Genomic DNA, 20,578 nt, shown 5'->3' on the forward strand with positions numbered 1-20,578 from the left:
ACCTCATCTCTGGTTTGCTAATCCAGTGTCCTCACCATGACGCCACCATTTTGCCCATTTGGAATAAAGAAAGTAGTAATATTTGATGTAAAAATAGTGGTTTTAAGGAAAACCTCGTGTAGTAATTAAACTGAAGCGTTGCTAAAGTTTAAGATGCCACACATAACATTATTTCATGATTATAAATATTGAGAACTTACCTGAAGGATGAGAAAGCCATCTTTATGTAAGAGTTGAACTTGTCACACAGCAAACTTTGCAAACTCACGTGTCATTACTTTGCATGCCAGCCATCCAATGATGTTATTTTCATCTTGACAAATGCAGTCAAGGACAATTTGTTACCTCCGCCAGTCCGCAACCGAAAGTGGACGATGTTATGTTTTCACCTCGGTTTGTCCGTTTGTCTGTCTTTGATCAGGATATCTCAAAAAGTTAAAGTCGGATTCGGACGAAACATGGTGGACAGGTTCGGTGTGTGACAGGAAGAATTGATTCGATTTTGGTGAAGATTGGAATCCCATTCCGATGTTTTTTTAAAGCGATTCTTCACCATTGAGTGGTGGTAGTTCATATGCAGCATTGGGCTGCTTGGGTGCACAATTTTCTGGGGGAGCACCTGTGCCGCTAACGTCAACGCCCCCCATTATGTGTAAGCTGGTACTGATTTAGCAGACATCAGAAGGATGACAGGTTGCGTCAACCCTCCACCTGGTGTTAATACAACTGCACGACAGGAGCTTGAACTCAGGACCCTGAGATCTCAAGCTAGCCACCTTGACCGTTAAGCCAACACCAGGCTTCCCATTGAGTGTTAGGGCCAAAAGCGTTCAATAACAGGATATCTCAAAAAGTTGTGGACGAATTGAGACAAAACTTGGTGAATGATTTGGGTAGGTGACAACAGACCGATTAGATTTTGGTTCAGGTCCGGGTGCAGATCCGACCTATCGGTGGATACAAAACGTAAACTGTTCAGCCTGGCAGAGGTTTGCGCTCTACCGAGTGTCGTTCTAGAAATGAATGTCTGACCGCAATTTTTCAACGTCTGCTCTGAGGGGCAGGTGTACAATGCAAAACTTTTAGTAAAAGCCTGCTTTTATAGAAAATAATTTATTTACATCGAGATTGTTGCTCGTTCGTAAAAATATAGCATAAGGAACACAGAAACAATCTGCTGATGAACTACCAAATGGCAGCTTCATGTTATCAACTTGATCAGCATTACTGTAAATGAATTGCTGTCATACCTATAACTTGGCTTGGTGGATTGAGGATCAGGCAGTTGGATCCTGCGCAGCATTCCATGATGCAGGACATCGCCATGCGTACCTGGCCGTTCGTCTTGACCACGACGATGCTGTTGTTGGATGTGGAGACGTTGCACATATCATCTGTGAGGCAAGCATTTGTGCTGCATCCAGAGGTATACATTTCTGGGCTTTCTTCCTCTTTCGTGAGCTGTTGTACATATAAAATAGTAAAAAAAATACATTCGTGAGTTGAAGCCAAAAAAGTTGTCCTGTATCATGCAGTACCTTTTATCATGAAGAGTGAAAGACGTGCAAGTCGTTTCACGACTCAAAAGTACCTTGCAATGGGTATGCTCTGCTTCACAATTGACTGGACTTGTACTTTCGTTTGTGTAACAGTTTACGCCAGTGCACTCCAAACTCTGGCATGTCATCTGCAACAATATGAAGTCCATGAGCAATATGAAGTCCATGAGCAATATGAAGTCCAACTCCATTGAAAAATGTATTCCTCACAACAAAGTGTAGGACACCTAACAACAGCACCTAACAATAACCTAACCTAACAATAATAACAATAATAACCTAACCTAACAAGAACAGCACCAACAACAAATCACAAACAAAAGGAACAAGAAATATGTCCTGCATAGCATAATACTTGTGAAATCCCTAAAATAAGCTGTTCACCTTTGGCCTATGTTGACCTCAAAAATAATTGATAGTTAAATCATCAATCATCTGATAAACAAATCCTCTTCAAATTTCAAGTCAATCAGATGAAAATTGAGGGTTTTGGAAACTTCACCTGAGTTGTTGCCCTTTGGCCTATGTTGACCTTTTGGCAAATGTTGACCAAAAAATTCTTTGGTGGTTGAATTAAATGACCAAACATGCAAATGCTCTTCAAATTTCTAGTCAATCAGATGACAATTCACGATTTTTGAAATGTGGCCTATGTTGGTTGACCTTTTCACCTTTCAACCTCAAAAATAATTGGTGGTTAATTAAGTCACCGGATATGCTAATTATATTCAAATTTCATTCAAATTCAAAATTTAGTTATGACTCCATTTACATTTTGCTGTCTGACAACATGGACCAACTGAAATCCACTCATCCCAACTCTCTCTTCCTCATAAGTGGTGACTTCAACTGTCATCATGCCAGTTGGCTGGCAGTGGGTTCCTCTCTCACCAGCCATGGCATCTCAGCAAAGGACTTCTGTGACTCACTGGGACTGACACAATCTGTCAATTTCCCGACCCGGGTCTCAGTCAACGGAGCATCTTCTCTTCTAGACTTGGTTATGACAAACTTCCCTGCAAATGTCTGCTGCTCTTCTTCTGCTCCAATCGGTTCTTCCAATGAGTGGTTTCATTCCAGAAACCGTTCTCAGAGAGCCTCCTCATCGACGACGAGTCTGGCATTTCACTCCGGCCGACTGGCATGGTCTTCAAGCAGCCATCAATCATCTGGACGAGTCTCCCATCCCTACTGCCTCTGACATCAACTCTTCCTGGGAATTCTTCCAGAGTAAACTGCTCTCTCTCTCATGCACAGATTTATCCCATCTCTTATTCTGTTGTCATACACTTCCTCCCGTCCATGGTACACTGTATCTTGTTGTTGAGGCAGTTGCCCTGAAACAACTTCCCTTTGCCTCATGGAAGGCTAATCCAATTGAAGGCAATCTCAGTTCCTTCCACCAAGCTCAAAACAAGTGAGTGTTTACCCTCAGGAGAGCCAGGAAGCACTATCTCTCCACACTCAAGACTGAACTCTCAAACCTGGCTCCTTCCTCCAAATCCTGGTGGCATCTGGTCAAATCTGTTTCTGGTGTTTGTTCCCCTCCATTCCCTCCCTTACCTCAAATGTCTACACAGTTGACACCGCACGTGACAAAGACAAATGCTTCAACTCTGTTTGCCTCAAAATCTTGTGTCCCAAACCCATCTCTCTCTTTACCCACCTTACCCAGTCGTACCCAGCTGCTCCTGGACTCTGTGTCTTTCTCTCCTGACAAGGTGGAGAAGTTTCTGTCCATCCTCAACTCTGATTCTGCAACTGGACCAGATGGTATCAGCCCACAGGTCCTAAAATCCTGCTCTGCCGCTCTTTCACTCCCTCTCTCTGTTCTCTTCACCCTCTCTTTTGCTCAAGGTCATCTGCCATCAGTTTGGAAATCAGCCAACATCACAGCTTTACACAAAAAAGGTGCAAAACCAGATCCTTGCAACTACAGACCAATCAGCCTGTTCCCAATTATCAGCAAAGTCATGGAATCCATCATTGCTTTGGATATAAAATCCTTCCTCTTCTCCAATGGCGTGATCTCTGACCATCAATTTGGTTTCAGACCAGGTCACTCTACTCTGGACATGCTGCTTCTGCTGTCTCAACAATGGATGGAGGTCCTCAATGCCAAACAGGAAATCAGAACTGTCTCCCTTGACATATCACGTGCCTTCGATACGGTCTGGCACCCCACTCTGCTCACCAAACTCTCCTCCTATGGTATCCATGGAAATCTCCACGCATGGCTTGCGGACTTCCTCTCTGGTCGTAGTCAAAGTGTGGCCCTGAATGGATTTCTCTCATCTCCCCTTCCTGTTCAGGCTGGAGTTTCCCCAAGGCAGTGTTCTGGGCCCTGTGCTTTTTCTGGTCTTCATCAATGATCTCTCCGACTCTCTGGAAAATCCTCTCTATCTCTTTGCTGATGACTCCACTCTCTGCCGCTCCATTCCTCATCCCTCAGATCGGCAGTCTGCACCCTCCTCACTCTCTGCAGACCTGGACAAAATCACTGCAGTCACTCAAGCTTTTGGGTCTCACTATCTGCCATACAGGTCCGGTCCCTCGAGCGACGGGGCTTGCTTCGATCTCTCCACGGCAACAAAGTTTGAGTGTTTTCCCGTTCGTTTCTTTGTCAAATTTCCGCTGCGTATTTTGTTGTGTTTGTGTTATTGTGTGTTTCCATTTGGTTTTGGTTTTGTAGTTGTTGCAAATTTGTGTGTAATTAGTCGTTTCTTTGTTCGCGCCTCGTGCGAACTGGTGTCTCGTGCGGCCTCCTCGTCTCGACTTGTGCCCCGCCCCCTATATCTCGTTTGTTCTTTCACCTCTGCTCCTGCTTTCTCAAATCCACGTTCTCACTTAGAGACTTTTCCCAGATTGTTTTTCATGGTTTTGTTTAAATATTTATTTAAATATGTTTAAACCGCAGCCGTGATGCTGACGCCGCCCTCCCCCCCCCACCCCCCAGAATTTCCATGTGTTAAACGTTTCCCGGTGTGTACCCTGGATAAGAATAGGTACGCCGTATCCCTGCGTGTCGTAAAAGGCGACTAAGAGGGTTGGCGTCAGGAAGGGCATCCGGCCATAAAAACATTGCCTCAAAAAGAGAACCATGACAATTACAACTACATGTGGGCAGGGTACAGCCCGAAGTGGAGATCGGTTTCTGAGGTTTGGGACATGGAATGTAGGGACAATGACAGGGAGATCAGGAGAAGTGGTGGAAGTATTGGTCAGAAGAAGAGTGGACATATGTTGTGTGCAAGAGACGAGATGGAAGGGAAGTGGTGTGAGAATAGTGAAGGGTAGGCAGGGACAGAAATACAAGTTTGTGTGGCAAGGGTGCCTGGAGAGCGTGAATGGTGTTGGTGTCCTGTTTTCTGAGGAGTTTGTAGACAGTGTGGTGAGTGTGACTAGAGTGAGTGATAGGTTGATGATGGTGAAAATGATGATTGGAAAGCTCTTGGTCAACGTCATCTCGGGATATGCTCCGCAGGTTGGTCGAAGCGATGAAGAGAAGGACAAGTTCTGGTGTGCGATAGAGAAGCTGATGGAAAACGTGAAAGATGAGGAAGTTGTTGTGGTAGGAGGAGACCTAAATGGACATGTGGGAAGGAGTATGGATGGTTTTGACGGAGTTCATGGGGGTTACGGATATGGTGTGAGAAATGGAGAAGGTGAAAGGATTTTGGAGATTGCTGATGGAGCTGATTTGTTGATTTGTAATACTCAGTTCCAGAAAGAGGATAATAAGCTTGTTACATACACGCCAGGTGGGTCGACGACAACCGTTGACTACCTGATGGTGCGTAGGCAAGATAGGGGGCACCTCCGGGACACAAAGGTGATCCCGAGGGAGGAGGCTGTTTCACAACACCACTTGGTTGTCTGCGACGTAAGGGTGAAAGGTGCGAGGAGAGCTCGGCGGGTGAAGTACCAACCGAGAATGAAGGTGTGGAGGTTGAAAGAGGTGACAGTAAGGGAGGCATTAAAAGAGAGGCTGAGTGGGGTCGAGGATGATGTGGTTGAGCTTGAAAGTGATTGGATGTCAATGAAAGCTAGTCTGTTGGGAGCCGTTGGTGAGGTATGTGGATGGACAAAAGGACCACCGAGGCACTCGGAAACATGGTGGTGGGATGATGAAGTTGGAAAGAGGATTGACGAGAAGAGGAAGAAGTTCAAGGAGTGGCAGAAGGCGAAGGGTACGGGAGCAGAAACAGCAGAGCATGAAAGTTATAAAGCAGCCAGGAAGGCTGCAAAGAAAGAGGTAGCAAAGGCGCAGGAGGCATGTAGGAAAATGTTCGGAGAACGCTTGGATTTGGAAGAGGGTCAGAAAGCAGTATTCAGGATTGCAAAGCAGATAGCGAAAGAGAGGTGTGATGTGATGGGGGTAAGTTGCTTGAAGGATGAAGTGGGACAAATCGTTGTCGACCCAGATGGAATTAAAGGAAGATGGAAAAGATATATGGAAATGCTGTTGAATACAGAGAATGAATGGGATGGCAACATAGAGAGTAACCCAGTTTTAGGACCGGCAGAGAAGATAACTGAGAAGGAAGTTGAGGAAGCGATAAAAGCAATGAAGGGTAGAAAAGCGGGAGGGCCGACGGGAGTTGTGGGAGATATGTTGAAGGCAGCAGGAAGTTGGGGTGTGAAGAGAATGACAGAGATCTGTAATCTGGTGGTGAAAGAAGGCCGCATTCCAGTGAATTGGGAACTGAGTACCCTCGTCCCTCTATACAAGGGGAAAGGTGACCCTCTGGAGTATGGCTCGCACCGAGCGATAAAGTTATTGGAGCATGGAATGAAGGTATTGGAAAGGGTGTTGGAGAGGAGGATAAGGAAGAAAGTGAAGATCGACAAAATGCAGTTTGGATTCATGCCAGGAAGAGGAACGACAGACGCACTTTTCATTGTGAGGCAGTTGCAGGAGAAGTACATGGAGAAGAGGAAGAAGTTGTTTCTTGGGTTTGTTGATCTGGAGCAAGCATTCGATCGGGTTCCACGCAAAGTATTGACATGGACATTGAGGAAGTTAGGAGTGGAGGAATGGTTGATCAGAGTAGTGATGGCAATGTACAAAAGAGCACGCACAGCTGTAAGGACGAAGGGCGGGAACAGTGGTGAGTTTGAGGTGAAGGTGGGAGTGCATCAGGGGTCGGTACTAAGTCCACGACTATTTGTAGCTGTGATGGAGGTGCCGGCTCAGAACGTAAAGGAGGGTTTACCGTGGGAGTTGTTGTATGCAGATGATCTGGTGTTGATTGCGGAAAGTATGGATGGACTGAAGGAAAAGATGAACACGTGGAAGGAATGTCTGGAGACAAAAGGTCTGAAGGTGAATATCGGAAAGACGAAGGTGATGGCAAGTGGTAAAGCATGTGGTGAGGTGGAAATAACTGGGAAGTGGCCCTGTGCTGTGTGTAGGAAGGGTGTCGGAGTGAACTCCATTCAGTGTACAATGTGCGCTGAGTGGGTTCATTAAAAATGTAGTGGTCTGAGAGGGTCATTAACCAGTGTGGCAGCTACATTCAAATGTAAGGTGTGCACAGAGGGAGCTGCAGATGGAGGAAATGTTGAGTTGGATCTTGGAGACGGCGTGAAGCTGGAAGGTGTGAAAACATTTTGCTACCTCGGAGACCTGCTGAATGGAGAAGGTGGATCAGACTCGGCAACGGTTGCTCGAGTGAGATGTGCATGGAAGAAGTTTCGGGAATTGAGTGGCATGCTGATGATGAGGGGAGTGTCGTTGAAGCTGAAGGGAAAGGTGTATGCTGCATGTGTGAGAAGTGTTATGATTTATGGGAGCGAGACATGGGTAATGAATGTAGAGCAGCAACGAAGGTTGGAAAGGGTGGAAATGCGAATGGTTCGACGGATGTGCGGAGTATCGTTGAGAGAGAGGAAGACAAATGATGAATTGCGAAAGATGATGGGAATAGAGCCTGTGATTGATGCTGTGAAGAGGAACAGGTTGAGATGGTTTGGTCATGTGTTGAGGAAGGATGAAAGTGACTGGTTGAGAAGAGTGATGGAAATGAATGTAGAAGGAAGTAGAAGACGGGGAAGACCGAGAAAGACTTGGCTAAAGATGGTGGAAGAAGAAATGCGGGCAAGGGGGTTAACAAGGAGAGATGCAGAAAATAGGGCAAAATGGAGAAGATTGTCATGGGGACCGCAAGGCTAACCCCCGCTCTAGCAGGGAAAATGGCCTTTAAAATGCATGTTGTTGTTGTTGTTGTATCTGCCATGATCTTTCCTGGGAAAACCGCATTTCCAAGCTGGCCTCCAAAGCCAGTCGCCAACTGGGCATCCTCCGTCGTGCGAAGACCTTCCTTGGCACAACTGAGCTCCTCACCACATACAAGGCTTTCATCCGCAGCTCAATGGAATACTTCTCTCCCCTCTGGGCTGGTGCTCCTGCCTCACACCTAGCTTGGCTTCACGCTGTTGAAACCAAAGCTTTCAGAATGATTGGAATCTCCGACGATGAAGCTAACTCTGAAGGCCTTTCACTCACTCACCGCAGGAAGGTAGGTGGTCTTTCTGTCTTCTACAGACTCCTATGCAGCCTAGCTCCCCCAGCTCTATCTGTGCTCTGTCCCCCAAATATTCCTGCAGGTCGCACAAGATCTGCTAGCAACCCTCTTCTGGTGAAATTGCCAAAATCAAGACTCTCTGCTCACCTTCACTCTTTCATTCCTCTTTACTCCCGCCTCTGGAATAAACTCCCTCACTCTCTTCAATCCCTCTGCTCCCTCCAGTGCTTTAAAACTCCAGGTTCACCACCATCTCTTATGTTCCCCCATCGAAAACCTTAATCTTTTCTACCCCCGTTAATTCACCCCCGATCTATCTTTTTGAAATACCAACTTCTTTCCTGGAAGTCCTAGCAGTGTCCATGTGCTTTATACCTCTCCCACTCCCCCTCCCTCCCCCTGCTTCCCATGCCGCCTTCCCCCAAGTCCACTCCCTCCCACAGATCTCCCAATGTCCCTGTTCTCTGCTGTTGTGCTTGTGTGCCTGTGTGCTTCCCTCTCTCTCCCCATTTTGTCATTTGAGAAGACATTTTGTCTTCTCCAATAACGCACACGACCAATAACCTTTATTGTATGTTTTGTGTGTCAGTTTTTTTTTTTGTGTGATTAATGTTTGCTCTTACACGAGCCTCGATCTTGTATACAAAAAAAAATTTTTTTCAAGGCAATAGGATGAAAATTGAGGATTTTAGAAACTTCACCTAAGTTGTTGACCTTTGGCCTTTGCTGACCTTTTGGCCTATGTTGACCTCATATAATTGGTGGTTGAATTCTGTGACCTGATATGTAAATCCTCTTCAAATTTCAAGTCAATCAGATGAAAACTGAGGATTTTAGAAATTTCACCTAAGTTGACCTTTTGACCTCAAAATCAATAAGCTTCTTCATTATGACCAACTCCACCATTTGGTGAAGTTTCGTAAAGATCAGTTTAAAATTGTGATTGACAGACAGACAAACACCGGTGTTGTCTGGTGTCTGGTAAACTCTGGTGTTGGCTTAGCGGTTAGGGTGCCGGCTTGGGATCCTAGGATCCTGGGTTCGAATCCCGGTCGATCGCTGAATTAACGCCAGGGGGGTTGACTCAGCCTGTCATCCTTCCGAGGTCGGCAAATTGAGTACCAGCTTGCTGGGATGAATGATCACGGTGTGTACCCCGGCTTAGAATAGGTGCACCGTATCCCTGCGCATCGTAAGAGCGTGACCAAGGGCATCCGGCCATAAAAGCATTGCCTCAAACAGGGAACCATGATTGTCATGGGGCCCGCAAGGCTAACCCCCACTCTAGCGGGGAAAAATGGCCTTAAAACGATCATTCATTCATTCATTCATACAGACAAACAGACATCCAGACAGAATAACGCACACGACCAATCAATATACTGTCCTTGAAAAATCTTTGATTTTCGCAAGTAATAATAGATGAAATCAACAAGACGATCATTTATGGAAGCAATAAGGAAGTGGGAAGCAATAAGGAGCTGACGTTTTGTGCGTTAACCCTCCTTTTTGGTTCTGACAATTAGCAGCACATCAGTGAACATTGTGTGTATTCCATCTGTTCTTCTACCTGTCCACCGATTCAGATCGACACTGGCCTTCACGAGAAATAAAACTACGGTAGTTCTTCATTCTGCAAGCAAAAGGAGTTGCGTTGGGTACCGGAGCAGCGGTTGTGGGGGACTTCGTAGTGGAAGGTGTTGCACTCGATGTCGTCAGTTGTGTTGTTGTGCTCGGCTGGGAGACCGGTTGTTTTGTTGCTTCCGGGGTAGTGCCATTCGTAGATGTTGGAACAGAAGTTGTCGTTGTTGCTTTCGGGGTAGTGCCATTCGTAGATGTTGGAACAGAAGTTGTCGTTGTTGCTTTCGGGGTAGTGCCATTCGTAGATGTTGGAACAGAAGTTGTCGTTGTTGCTTCCGGGATAGTGCCACTAATCGTGGAGATTGTGGTCGGATCTGCACAATACAGGTTAGGAGAACAATAATGAACACCGCATAAACCCTTCTGAGGTGCCCTATACAGTCACGTGAAAAAGTAAGTACACCCCATGTAAAGTTTTGACTTTTTCAACATATTTCAACATACAGCTATTTGATCTTCATTTCAACAATATTGATAGATAAAGGTGATATAATATAACAAATATCATGAAACATTTACATTTTGTAGTCCATTGTATAATTTAAATAAACATGAATGCAAATTTCGCACGTGGAAAAAGTAAGTACACCCTTGGCTCTAATAGGTGGTATTGCCCCCTTTTGGCAGAAACAACCTCAAGTAGGCGTTTCTTATAACTGTCACCAGTCGCTGACATCGACTGGGAGAATTTTTTGCCCACTCCATACAGAATTCTTTCAGCTGTGCGATGTTTGAGGGGTTTCTTGCATGCACAGCTCGTTTCAAATCCCCCCACAACATCTCGATGGGATTTAGATCCGGGCTTTGACTTGGCCATTCCAGAACCCTCCATTTCTTTATTTTCAGCCATTCCTTGGTGGATTTACAGGTATGTTTAGGGTCATTGTCATGTTGCAAGGTCCACCTTCGGTTGAGCTTCAACTTTCCGACAGATGGCCTCACATTATCCTCAAGCACCCCCTGGTACAATGAAGAATTCATAGTGGATTCGATGATGGTGAGCTGCCCAGGCCCTGATGCAGCAAAGCTGCCCCAAACCATAATATTTCCACCACCATGCTTTACAGTTCGTATCAGGTTCTTGTGGTCAAATGCTGTCTTTGGTTTTCGCCAAACATGTCTTCTGGTACTGTGGCCAAATAGCTCTACCTTTGACTCATCTGTCCAGAGCACATTGTTCCAGAAGTGCTGGTCTTTGCCTTGGTGTTCATTGGCAAACTTTAGGCTTGCCCTGATGTTCTTTCTGGACAACAAAGGTTTCCTCCTGGCACACCTCCCATGTAGATCAAATTTGTGCAGCCTCTTTCGAATGGTAGACTCTTGCACTTTGACATCAACAGTGGCAAGAGCTACCTGTAGGTGCCGTGATGACATTCTGGGGTTCTTAGAGACTTCTTTCAGCTTCTTGCGGTCTGCTCTCGGGCTGAACTTGCTGGGGCCGTCTGGCCTGAACAAGTTGGCAGTTGTTTGGAATCTTCTCCACTTGTATATGATCTTCCGGACAGTCGAATTATCGATTTCAAATTGTTTGGAGATCTTTTTAAATCCCTTCCCAGACTCGTAGGCATCTATAACCTTCTTTCTGAAGGCCTCAGAGAGCTCTTTTGATCTAGACATGGTGACGCCGCACACTTCAACAACAAAGAGCAAACCAAACTAAATGTCTGAGGTTTAAATAAGACAGGTTCCTCCAAGATCCTCTCTCACGATGTTCTAATCATTTGCACCTGAGCTGGTGCACCTAATTCTAATTTTAGGTATTTGAAGAAGTGATAAATGTAGGCGTGTACTTACTTTTTCCACATGCGAAATTTGCATTCATGTTTATTTAAATTATACAATGGACTACAAAATGTAAATGTTTCATGATATTTGTTATATTATATCACCTTTATCTATCAATATTGTTGAAATGAAGATCAAATAGCTGTATGTTGAAATATGTTGAAAAAGTCAAAACTTTACATGGGGTGTACTTACTTTTTCACGTGACTGTATGTACATGAGTATGTAAACTATGGCGGCCATGTTTATCTCACAGTTCATGTGACAGGTCAGTCTTTTGAGACTGCCACTGGAAACATGTACCCCAGTGCTACCTGCCTCAGGCTCGGGTTGTCGGCGACTAAACCGACACACCTCACTGGCTTTGCTAGTGGGAGAGGGTGACTGCGACACCCTGCTTGGACAAAAAACAACACCTGGCAAAGGGTGGATGAGTTCCCGTAGGGATCCAACGGCCTTCCAATGAGGAGATGGTGTCTCCTAAAAAAACATCCATCCGGTTTGGACCGGTTCAAGCCAAACTGAAGAGTTAAAAAATGGTACGTGCTGCTTCCTTGCTTGAAAAGGTAAGAGCACGGACAATGCCCATCAGTGGCATCCATGGGGAGGTGGGAAATCCTCTTGAGGAAATGCCACGCTTGGTACGGTGAGAAAAGCGGCGCCATTGTTTTGACGTCGCTGGTACCCAGAGAATCCCGGGAAGTGACGGCACTTCTCCCAAGCTCAGCGGCTGTTTGTTTCGTATGTTCGTGGCATATTTTTGTGTCCATGAATTACGTACATACATCAATTAATTACGTACGTTTGAAATGTACCTTTTAACTCTTTAGACTGCTGATACCCCTTTGACCTTTGAAGATCCTTAAGACCCCGAAAGACCCAGAGGATCCAAACATCACCGAGGACCCAAAATACCCCGAAGACCCAAAAGTTCCCGACAACCCAAAAGAACCCGAAGACCCAAAAGTCCCCGAGGACCCAAAATACCTTGAAGACCCAAAAGTCCCTGGTAACCCAAAAGTCACTGAGGATCCAAAAGACCCCGAAGACCCTAAATACCCAAAAGTCCCCGAGGACCCAAACGACCCTGAAGTCCCAAAATACCCCAAACACCAAGAAGACTCAAAAGTCCCTGACCACCCAAAAGGCTCCGAGGACCCAAAAGATCCCCCAAGTCCGGCAGGCAGGTATGCTACAAGGCAGTGAAGACCAATGAAAATTTGGTCTAATGGACCAACGGGCCCCCTAGTTTTACAAACACACGAGATATTTCTTACATGTGATTGGTCCGAGTAGATTCATAAATAAATCTGAAACATTTCAATCTAATCAACTAAAAGTTAGCGTGATAACTCATTTACTTGTAAACAAATTGATTAGCCTCATCGGCACAAAACCTCCTTGGACATGCCATCGGCATGGTCTCACGGAGCATGTAGCGTTTTCCCATTTTGCGAAATGTACCTGGTGTACGATCCCTCAAGTGAAGCACAAGACAGGTTTCAAAAACTTAGAATTTCCATAACAAGTAATGACGCACACAAGGAGGAGAAACAGGACTAAATTAAACCGATTAAGAAAAGGAATCTTGGGATGGCCTGCTTGGTATCCCCATCTATATACTTAACTGGTGTTTCAATCTGAATATGCTGCGTTCATTTGCCCATCGTCTGCTCTTACGTCACTATAATTCAGGTAAAAGTATGATGATGTCTGCTTTACATCCTCGTCCAGCAGGTGACGCACGTGGGGCGTTCCAAGTGCTCTCGGAACAGGATATTCAGAGTCGTCTTACAAATACGAACACCAACGTCGATTTGTTTATTTATTCGGATGCAGCCCGTGGCTGTTGGCTGCATAATTTTCTGGGGGCGCGACAGTGCCACTGATGCAGTGCCCCCTTACCGGCTAGCCGGTACTCATTTTGCCTCCCTCGGAAGGATGACAGGCTGAGTCGACCCACCTGGTACCACCATTCAACGGCACAACAGGGGCTTGAACTCAAGACCCGAGGATGTTAAGCCATGGGCCACCTTAACCGTTAAGTCAACAGGTGCCTCCAGTGACAGCCTTACCTGTTACATTTGTGGTGTGGTTTGTTGAAGTGCTTTCCCTGACAGCGAGCAAGCACAGTAATGCGCAGAGAGAAACTGCAATCAGAAGGGATCATCATGAGTAAACAAGTCGTTACCTTGAGTAACGTCAATTAGAAAATATCTTTTCACTTATATAGAAAATAACTAAAAATTATAACTTTTCACTTTTCATCGAAGCGTGTAATCGTGAATACACATGGCTATCGGTGGAATGTCACTGTTAAAGATTTCAGAATGATATTTCGTATGCAGCCTATGGCTGCTGGTTGCATCACTGCTAGGAATGCAGGTGTGCCGCTGATGGACAAGGGCTCGTACTCAAGACCCTGAGATCTTAAGAGAGCCACCTTAACCGTGAAGTCAACGACAGGCTCAAAGTTTTCAGAGAAAAGGAAAAGAGGAGGATGAATGAGTGCAGAAGAAGAACCAAACAGCCAATGCATATTTGCAAGAGACTTTGATGATGTGAGTTGATGTCCTGGTGAGGATACATGATTGATGAACATGGTGGAGCTACGCCTTATAAGTGACGGGAGACCTTGGAAGTAGGTCTTCTGCTTCAACATCGTGGTACGAATTACCTATCCTGTTCAAAGCCTGAGAAGGTCAAAAGCATCAAATAGGACACGACGACTACGGCGGGCCAACGTCTCCCCGACAGCGGGCCAACATCTTCCCGACAGAGGGCTAACATAATTTTAATGACTTGGTTTACTCAAGGGCTATGATGGCTTTAGATCACATATAGAAACTGTGGTTTGAAGCTCGATTTGATTTATTGACCTGGCAATTGGCTTTGGGACCATCGACATATTACACAACTGGGCAGAATATGTGACATCCCCACACTCCTCTATTCCGCATGACACACGTGTGTACTCTTTCCCTCACCTCCTCCCCTTACTCCTTCCTCCATGTTCTTTCCCATCCCTATCTTTCCTCAATTTATTCCTCCAATGTTTGTTGATGCACGTGGTGTAGATTTGACTGGTTGAGCAATGCTCTCCTTAATTCCCAGCTAATCAAATACAGACTTGGCATTTAATATGGAATATTTTTTTTTTCTTGACTTGGGTTTACTTTCTTAACTCAGTATATCAATCTGGTGAGTTTCTTTTACACTTTGGTGATTTATTTGTTAAAAGAACCATGTCACTGATTGTCTGTCGCAGCAAGAAGTCAACAACAGGATTATATCACAGGTGGCGTGGCAAAATGTACGGACAGGTGCATTTGATGATTGGCTTCACAGTCGGGTATACAAGGGTTGTTGCGTTCTGTATTAGTGGAAAACAACTGCTGCACGTCTCCAAAAGTTATTGCCGCTTCCTCTGGAGATGGTCCGTCAACTCGACAATGCTGTTTGTCATGGAGTGGTGGCTTTACGAAATTACGGCATGAAACAGCGTGCTATTGCTCGGCAGTATGGTATCACTCAAGGTCAGGTGTCAAAGATCCTGAAACGAAATGCTCAGAGGGGTGTCCCTACTCCAATACCGAGGCCAGGACGTCCCCACAGAACCACAAGGAGGGATGATCGCCAGCTGCACCGGTTAGTCCGCAATGGCCGTACCAAGTCAGCTAATCGGCTTAGGGCTGAGTGGCAGCAACTGACAAATGTGCCTGTATCCAGAAGGCTAGTCAACCAACGATTGGTTCAAGCAGGCTATCGTGCCAGGCGTCCCCTGAGAAAGCCACGCCTGACCAGACAACACCGCCAGCGCCGATTGCAATGGGCCAGAGAGCACCGTCAATGGCAGCCAGGACACTGGAATCACGTGATCTTCAGTGACGAGTCTAGATTTCTGGTCTATCATCAAGATGGCCACGTCCGAGTGTGCAGACAAGTGCATGAAGCCTCCAACAAAGATTGTATAGTGCCAAGAGTCCAAGCTGGAAGTGGTGGGGTGACCGTTTGGGCTGCTTTTCATGCAGGGGGCAAAACTGACCTGGTTGTTCTGAATGGAAACCTGAACCAGTTCAAGTACAGGGCCATTCTGGAAGAAACATTGCTTCCATTTGCTCGTGCAGTCTTTCGAGGAAACTTTGACTTCCAAGATGACAATGCACGGCCTCATCGTGCTCGCATGATCCAACACTTTCTTGCTGACCGTGGTGTAGAGCATATGGAGTGGCCTGCCATGTCCCCGGATATGAATCCGATAGAGAACTTGTGGGCAGAATTAACGCGTCAAATCGACCACTTGGACCAGCAGCCTGCCTCTGTGCGTGAATTGCAGCAGGCTATTGTCACTGCATGGCAAGCGATTCCTGTCCAAACCTTGGCAAATCTCGTGAACAGCATGCCTCAATGTGTACGTGCTCTCCTGAATGCTCGTCGGGGTTACACGAAGTACTGAACTGTAATTTTACTGTCCGTAATCCCAGTCGTAATTTAACTTTTGTTTTTGTTAAAAAATAATTTGGCTAATGTGCAAAATAAAGAGATACTTCTGCAAAATGTACAGAAGTTTAACACAGTACTGTCCATGAATTGAGTTCGATATCAGTTTACATCACTTTCAAGGATCAATTTATTTGTTTCGAAATGTCAAATGTGGTTTTTGTTTCTTTTAAAGGTCACATCAACAAAATCTAGAATAATTTCAACATAATTCCAATGAACTGTTGGTTCTAAGACATCTTGAAAAGTAAGTTCACCCCCACAAAAAAATATTCCATATTAAATGCCAAGTCTGTATATCATTTTGGAAGCTCTCACTCACCTTTGATCAAAATCCTGGACGCCATATGTTCACCCATCATTCGACGACGCCTGCCGAAGTTATAAATCAAAGAAAACTGCGAAATACATGAGATCAGAGTAAAAATGTGTACATACAGATATTGTACTTGTAAACAGCATCAACTGGAAACTGAAATGGTAAGTGGAGGATGGTATATTGGTATAAGGATGGACCAGGACTCCAGGAGGGGTATAGGGAAGGAGTAGGAGAGGTGTAGGGGTATTAGGATGGACCAGGAGTAGTATAGGGATGAACCAGGAGGGGTGTAGGGGTATAAGGATGGACCAGGAGGGGTATAGAGATGGACCATGAGGGGTATAGGGATGGACAAGGAGGAGTATAGCGATGGACAAGGAGAGGTATTGGGATGGACCAGAAGGAAACAAGGGAAACAGTTGACACAGGAAGGTGCTATATAGTCCACAAAGCCTGCTATTTATCAATATCTCATTAACTTAAACAATTCACTTCTTGTATCTACTAACCCATTCTTCCCACTAACTCAATGAGTTGACAGCATAACCTATAGGTACACACACTTGCCTGTAGGCCGTCTAGCCTGGGTTTGAATCCCAACCCAGCTATAAACTGCCATCCTGGTGTTTCTCAGGCAGGGTGAATCATCAATGTGTGTGTCCTCCCTTGGATGGACATTAAACTGGCATCACATCTGCTGGCATTTGTTGATGGACGTTAAAGATCCCACAGTGATCTTCACAAAGCGTAGGCGAGCTATTGCCGGCACCCTGAACAAATGACAAATTCCTGCCTGAACCAGCAGAGAGCACTGCATCATCAGCACAGCTGTACCCTTAGCCAATGATCCTACCTTGCTGCGTTGTGCTGCACACAGACGAAGAGGAAGAATGTAACTGAATATCCGCATCCCTTTTATTGCCAACTGCGATACAATTTTCCATTTACTCTTGGGACAATTCTCCCAGTGTAGATGAGACAATATCCTGCAATGTGTGAGAGAGACCGAACCAGGAGGTATTTAACAACCACAACTTAAATGTAAAGGGGATCCGATCAGGTTAGCATGCTACGATAAGTAGTGCCCCCTGCCATCATCCGGATGGTTGGCATGCTATGAGAAGAAGTGTCCACTGCCATCATCCGAAGGTTAGCATGCTACAAGAAGCAGTGTCCACTGCCATCATCCGAAGGTTAGCATGCTACAAGAAGCAGTGTCCGCTGCAATCATCCGAAGGTTAGCATGCTACAAGAAGTAGTGTCTGCTCCCATCATCCGAAGGTTGCCATGCTCTGAGAAGCAGTGCCCACTGCCACCATCAGAAGGTTAGCATGTTATTGGGCAATAAAGTGGTATTTTCCTATTACTAGGCAATAAAGTAGTATTTTCGCAATTATTGGGCAATAAAGCGGTATATTCGCAATTATTAGGCAACAAAGTGGTATTTTCGCTATTATTGGGCAATAAAGCGGTATTTTCGCAATTATTGGGCAATAACAGTATTTTCACTATTATTGGGCAATAAATCGGTATTTTCGCTATTGGGTAATAAAGCAGTATTTTCACTATTATTGGGCAATAAAGCGGAATTGTCGCAATTATTGGGCAATAAAGCAGTATTTTCACTATTATTGGGCAATAAAGCTGTGTATTCGCAATTATTGGGCAATAAAGTGGTATTTTCACAATTATCGGGCAATAAAGCGGTATTTTCACTATTATTGGGCAATAAAGCGGTATTCTCACTATTATGGGCAATAAAGCGGAATTTTCGCAATTATTGGGCAATAAAGCAGTATTTTCACTATTATTGGGCAATAAAGCTGTGTATTCGCAATTATTGGGCAATAAAGTGGTATTTTCACAATTATTGGGCAATAAAGCGGTATTCTCACTATTATGGGCAATAAAGTGGAATTTTCGCAATTTTTGCTAAATAAAGCGGAATTTTTGCAATTATTTGGCAATAACGCAGTATTTTCACTATTATTGGGCAATAAAGCGGTATTTTCGCTATTGGGTAATAAAGCAGTATTTTCACTATTATTGGGCAATAAAGCTGTATTTCACTATTGTTGGGCAATAAAGCGGTATTTTCACTATTATTGGGCAATAAAGCTGTGTATTTGCAATTATTGGGCAATAAAGCGGTATTCTCGCAATTATTGGGCAATAAAGCGGTATTTTCACTATTATTGGGCAATAAAGCGGTATTTTCGCTATTGGGTAATAAAGCAGTATTTTCACTATTATTGGGCAATAAAGTGGTATTTTCGCAATTATTGGGCAATAAAGCGGTATTCTCACTACTATTGGGCAATAAAGCGGAATTTTAGCAATTTTTGGGCAATAAAGCGGTATTTTTGCAATTATTGGGCAATAACGCAGTATTTTCACTATTATTGGGCAATAAAGTGGTATTTTCGCAATTATTGGGCAATAAAGCGGTATTTTCGCTATTGGGTAATAAAGCAGTATTTTCACTATTATTGGGCAATAAAGCGGTATTTTTGCAATTATTGGGCAATAAAGTGGTATTCTCACTACTATTGGGCAATAAAGCAGAATTTTCGCAATTATTGGGCAATAAAGCAGTATTTTTGCAATTATTGGGCAATAAAGCGGTATTCTCACTACTATTGGGCAATAAAGCGCTAGACAACCACCTGAAGCAGTAGAGTTGGCAACTCCTATGTATATAACATGTTCACTGATTTCAATTTCTACATCATAGTCAGACCACTCAGTGCCATCTATATCTGACATTACCAACCTGCTCGGTGGCGTCATGGTTGAAGCATCCACTCCTAGTCTGTGAGGTTGGTGGTTGAAATCCCGGCCAAGTCATACCAAACATGGGACGTCCTGCTTCCTTGCTTGACGCTCAGCATTTAAAAAGGATTGAGCACGGACAAGCAACCATAGATTGTTAACAATAGCACAGGCTTTGATGGGCCTAATGGCCTCCTCCTGCATCGAAGTTCCTTGTAAGGGAAGTCATATTATTATTATTATTATTAGCATGCAAGTAAGGGCTTAGTGGCGTGAGGATGGTCCTCGACTCGACTCCACAGGTGTCATGAAGTCAAATCCAGCTGAGGTCAATGGTATTAAGGGTTTCGATTCTAACCTTTTGGTGACCTAAGCCAGTGTACAATTACCATGTTGTTATTGGATTGTTAAGCCAAGTATTGGCTTAACACTTAAGATGGCTGGCTGGCTTAAGATCTTAGGGTCTTTAGTTCGAGCCCCCATTGAGCCGTTAAATAACACCAGGTGCGTTGACTCAGTCTGTCATCCTTCTGAACTCTGATAAATGAATGCCAGCTTACTGGGAACAGGGGCACTGCATCAGCGGCACAGTGGTGCATCCAGAAAATGATGCAACCAGCAGTCACAGACTGCACACGAAATAGAAACACTGAATCGTTGGTCAAAATAATAATAAAAACAATCCGAGCGAGCTCAACCATGACCTTCATCTTCAGGGTGAAGGTCACATTTTTCACCTTTATCACGACAACGAAAGCACTTGTTCGCTTGTTCGCGTTCCATGATAAAGGTGAAAACGTGAAAGGTAAATTACCATATATGTGCCTCCAAACAATTATAAATTAAATATTGTTAACGACTTTCAACTCAAATCTTGCACAAGCCTAGATTTCATTTTTAAATAAAACACCTTGGCAGGAACAAAAGCAGAAGATCAGGTGTATGCAATTCCCAGGGGTGTACCTTAGCTTACATCCCAGTCGACCAATTACGTGGATGTTTTCCCTTTAAGCCTTATTCCCAAAGGTTCAGTATCCATGAAAACACTTTGCAAACAATATACGGCCAGGAGGACAAGGTAGCCAAGGTGTGTGATTTTAAAAATAAATAAATAATAATAAACAGTCAATCTATTGTAACAGTCATGGTTAGTGTTACTCACATTTTATTTTGGAATTAAACTTGACATCATTTGTTTTTCTTTTTTGTCATGCTTTGTGTTTATTAAAAGTTTTTTTGAATACAGTAGTTATTATTTAAATACACAAAATTCTGTTGAGCTTTGTAGTATGTCGGCAAAAGGTAGGCGGCCAAGTACATATCAGGCTTGTCATGGCACACAGGTATAGTTTGCTTCAATATATCGAAACAATATATCTTACTATAATTCACCTAATGTCCGTCTGTCTGTTCGAAGGTACCGTAAAAACTGCTGAACCGATCGCAAAGATATTTTGGGTGGGTAATCCTGGGAC

At 44.4% G+C, this 20,578-nt stretch overlaps 1 protein-coding gene across 1 annotated transcript in view; it reads left to right on the forward strand.

The window, feature by feature from the left end:
- Nucleotides 1–20,578, forward strand: part of LOC137439855 (RING finger protein 17) — a 257,732-nt gene continuing 237,154 nt past the window's right edge. The window contains exon 1 of the mRNA XM_068136018.2: nucleotides 1–12. The gene's annotated coding sequence lies outside the window, so the exon portion shown is untranslated. The remainder of the gene's footprint in view (nucleotides 13–20,578) is intronic.

This window comes from Myxine glutinosa, chromosome 14 (assembly GCF_964187855.1).
Source record: "Myxine glutinosa chromosome 14, kmMyxGlut1.1, whole genome shotgun sequence".
In the NCBI taxonomy this organism is placed as follows: domain Eukaryota; kingdom Metazoa; phylum Chordata; class Myxini; order Myxiniformes; family Myxinidae; genus Myxine; species Myxine glutinosa.